The sequence below is a fragment of the Tursiops truncatus genome, chromosome 6 (assembly GCF_011762595.2).
Source record: "Tursiops truncatus isolate mTurTru1 chromosome 6, mTurTru1.mat.Y, whole genome shotgun sequence".
Taxonomy (NCBI): Eukaryota; Metazoa; Chordata; class Mammalia; order Artiodactyla; family Delphinidae; genus Tursiops; species Tursiops truncatus.
In genome coordinates, this window is record NC_047039.1 from 14044639 (window position 1) to 14049472 (window position 4834).

Genomic DNA, 4834 nt, shown 5'->3' on the forward strand with positions numbered 1-4834 from the left:
CATATTGTTTAAATGTGCCATGCTCCTTCTAACCTAGACCCTCGATACGGTATTCCTTTTACCTGAACAGCTCTCTCACCCCATCTCCCTACCATTACCTTTGTCTATGTATGTAATTCCTACTCAAGCCTTAGATTTCATGTCAGTGGTTATTTCACTGAGATTTCCCTGAGTTCCCTAAACTGGACTGGGTTTCCTGTTTTAATGGCTCATAGTACACTTTTCCTTCTCCTTATAACAATTGTAACTGCTTCCAAATATACATTTATTTGTATGATAATTAATGCATTTTTTACATTAGAGTATAATTTCCACAAAAGTAAGGACCCTGTTTTTGCTTATAATTGTATCTTCAGTTCCTGGTATATGGAAGGAAAACAGCTCAACTCCCCATATCAAAAGAGAAACCAAACAATTTCTGGGATAAGTATTCTTCATGGATGATTTTTCTATAATCATCTAGTAGGTGGAGGATGCTAATGGTTCTTAAGATACTTATAAACCCATCACTAGATTACATGGCTGCATGGGGGCAGAAAGTAGGTAAAGGAATACCATAGAGAAAGTAGAAAATGCAAAGCATCTTATAGAAGTTAGGCATTAAACCCAGAGTGTGGGTGTGAGAGGAGAAGGAAATTACCTGTAATGCCTAAGAATCTAACATTCTCAGATAAAATAAACATTAAGACTGTGTAAATTATCAGGCTATGACTTTTTTAAGCGAAAAATGATTCACTCAGGGTAAGTACCCTTTTAAAAATCTGCCATGATTATAATTTCAGTGTCTTTAATCATTCCTAAATACCTTGAGAAAGGTAGAAATATTGTGTCATTTCAATATATTAAAGATGGATATAATCAAATCTAGTAAAAACAAGAGGTTGGCCAAAGTCAGTAAAAGCTAGCATAAGAGAACAAACTATTACAGAACTGATCTCCTGTTGTGAACATCTGTAAATTAGAGTTACTATAAAAGCATCTGCTTTTATACATAAGATAACAGACAGGACAGGATTACAATCTCTGAGAAAAGGGAAAGGAGGGAAACAAATGAGATGAACCCTACCATTACAAGGAAAATATACATAAAAAATTTTTTGAAGATATTTCTGGACTGCAGGCCAGGGCAATGAACCTCTGATAGACTCTAGCAATCTCCTGTAGCAATAGAAATGACAGAGAGCAAAGTTCAGGGAGGACAGAGTCTGGAATTTCTGAGGAAAAGACCCAAGATGAGGAAGAAATACATAGAAAGAACTCCAGAAATGTGGATAATTGTTTTCATGCATCTTTGGATGAGAACTCTGCACATGTGTAGGGTAAAACCCAAAAGAGCTAGACAAGAACAACTTCTGAAGAAAGAGCAATTACTGGAAATCTTTAAGGTGAACAATGCCCAGAGCTTGTATAGGTATAGGGAACACTCTAGTTGTTCCAACTAAGGTGGGAAGACCTCATTAAATACATAGGGCATTGGGCAGAGACCATAGAACACATTAAAATGGTTACTTTAACCTCAGGAGTATTCTAGACCCACTCTGAATAGGTTTAAAAATAAACCTTGGAAGGATAAATCTAATCTCCAAATAATCTAACTACCTTCTAGGTGAATACAATAAAATCTAGCATTTAATAATACAAAGTTCATAGCATTCAATATCCAATAAAAATTTTTGATGGTCATGTAAAGAGGAAAATATGACCTGTAACCTGGAGAAAAATAAGTAAAGAGAAACAGACAAAGAATTGATAGAGTTGATGGAATAGGAAGACAAGGACATTAACAAAAAACCTGTCATTAATATACCCTATATGTTCAAGGATCTAAGGGAAGATGCCATAAATATGTATGATGAAAATTTTAAGGCAGCTACAAAAGCAGATACTAGAACTCACAAGTGAGTGAGTAAAGAACTCAATATAAAAATTTTATTCTATATATGATATAAACTATTAGAAGATAAAAATAAAAATACTGTTAATAGCATACAAATCATGAACTAGTTATAGATAAATTTAATAAAATTTGTACAAGACTTGGTAATGAAAATTTCAAAATATTGTCAAGAGAAATTTTAGAAAGATGTAACTAAATGGAGAGAGAAACCATGTTTGTGAACTGGGAGGCTCAATATTATTAAGATTGTGGTTCTCCCCAGATTGATCTGTAATTTTAATGTAATCCCAATCAATATCTCTGCAGCCTTCTTAAATTTATTATTTATTTATTTTTATAGAAATTGGGAAGCTGAAAGATGAATATAAAACCTAGATGAATATTCAAAGGAGCTAGAATAGCCAAAACAATTCTGAAAAAGAACAACATTGGAGGATTTCACTAATTAATTTCGAGGCTTAGTATAAATCTAAAGAAATTTTGATACTGGTATTGGCATAAGGATTGACATATAGATCAATAAACACACATAAGAGAGAACCTAGCAACAAATCCTCAAAATATGGCCAATAGCTTTTTGACAAAAGAGCCAAGGTAATTTAGTGGGGAAAGTAGAGTTTTTTCAAAAAATGATGATGAACCAAAATGAACCTTGACCATTTCCTCATGCCACATAAAATTACTTAAAATGGATTATAAGCCTAAATATTATAATTTATCATAAAAACTAAAACTGTAGTTTTTTTCCAGAAGAAATAAGAGAAAAATCTTTACAACATTGGGACAGGCAAATATTTAGATAGAACAAAATAGGTCTAAACCAGGAAAAGGAATTAATAAATTTGACATCACAAAAACTATAAACTTCTCTTACAAAGACACAGTTAAATGATAAAGCAAATCACAGACTTGGAGAAACTATTTTAATAATACATAGTATCTAGCAAAGGACTTGTATCCAGAAGATATATAGAACTCTTCATTCTCAAAGATAAGACAATAAACTCAATAAAAATGGGAAAAAGATTCACAGAATTTATAAAAGAAGATATATGAATAGGTAATCCACTCATAGCTATATGCTCAATACCATCAATCAGTAGGAAATGCAAATTAAATCCATATTGAAATAATACTACATGCCCATTTAGTTTCTGATGAGAAGTCCATGGCCTTTTGAATTTGTGTTCCCATGTACATAATATATCCCTTTCTCCAACTTTTTAAAGAATTCATTATTTCTTTGTTTTTCAGCATTTTGACTATGCTCTGCTTATGCGTGTTTCCTCTGCATTTATTCAGTTTGGGGTGTGCAGCATAATCCAGTGAAACCATCTCAGTCAGTGCTTCTTTTCTTTTTTTGAAAGATTATTAATTTGTTACCAAAGACCATCCAATCACAGCCAAAACCATTGCCGAAGGTGTGGGCATCCTCTCAGAAGACAAGGAAACCATAGAAGACATTTCTGCCTACCTCATCATCCCAGTGAGCCAGGTGAACCCAAGAAATGCCAATGCCTGCATGGTACATGGAAGTGATCTGAAGGACTTGACTTTCCAGCAGCTGGATGACATTTTGAAGTACCATACTGAGATTGTGTTTCCCAGGTCCTCTCCTCAACAGAAGCTGATCATTCAGGAAGACTGCCAGAGAGAGGGCACTATCATGGCTGTAACTGGTGATGGTGTCAATGACTCAGCTTTGAAGAAGGTGGACACTGGGGTTGCTATGGGAATTGCAGGCTCAGAAGTGTCTATGTAAGCTACTGACATGATTCTCCTTGGATGAGAATTTTGCCTCAATTGTGACTGGAGTAGAGGAAAGTCATCTAATCTTTGATAACTTGAAGAAATCTATTGCCTACACCATAACCAGAACATTCCAGATATTAATTATCTGGAACACCCCCTTCCTGATATTCATTATTACAAACATTCCACTGCCCCTGAGGACCATCACCATCCTCTGCATTAACTAGGGCATGGACATGGTTCCAGCCACCTCTCTGGCTTATGAGCTAGCTCAGAGTGACATCATGAAGAGACAGCTCGAAAACCCCAAAATGGACAAACGTGAATAAGCAGCTGATCAGCATGGCCTATGGACAGATTGCTATGATCCAGGCCCTGGGGGGCTTCTTCACTTACTTTGTGATCCTAGGCTGAGAAGAGCTTCCTCCCAATTCACCTACTGGGTCTGAGGGGACTGAGATGACCACTGGATCAATGATGTTGAGGACAGCTGCGGAAAGCAGTGGACCTACAAGCAGAGGAAAATCTTGGCTTTTACCTGCCACACAGCCTTCTTTGTCAGTATCTTGGTGGCACAATGGGCCAACTTGGTCATCTGCAAGACCAGGAGGAATTCAGTCTTCCAGCAGGGGATTTGGCCTCTTTGAAGAGATGGCCCTTGCTGCTTTCCTTTTCTACTGCCCTGGAGTGGGTGTTGCCTTGAGGATGTATCCTCTCAAACCTACCTTGTGGCTCAGTGTCTTCTCCTATTCTCTCCTCATCTTCCTATATGACAAAGTCGGAAAAGTCATCATCAGGTGATGCTGATGCCCTGGTGGCTGGTGGAGAAGGAAACCTACTACTAGACCCCATGTTGCACACTGTGGAGCACCATGTCACACACTCTGCTCCCATTTTCCACCCCCTTTTTGTGTACTTTATTCTTGGAGTTCATAATTCTACAGTGATAGGAAAGCACTGAAACGTGTGGAGGAAGCAAGATGTTCTGAAATGAAACATGTAGCTATATGGGGCGGGTGTGTGGGTGGAGGTGGGGAAAGGGTTCCCAGAGAAGCACCCATCTATGGAAATCACAGCAGGGAAGGTTATTTTGTGCCTTTTTGTTTTTGTAGAGAGGAAAACTAGGATCTCCTTGCCTGATGCACAGCAAAGCCAATCTGCTGACATGGGGTTGTGGTGAAGGAA

At 37.2% G+C, this 4834-nt stretch overlaps 1 pseudogene; it reads left to right on the top strand.

Annotated features, from left to right (window-relative positions):
* Positions 1 to 3275: 3275 nt before the first annotated feature.
* Positions 3276 to 4450, top strand: LOC101327386 (sodium/potassium-transporting ATPase subunit alpha-1 pseudogene; annotated as a pseudogene).
* Positions 4451 to 4834: the final 384 nt, after the last annotated feature.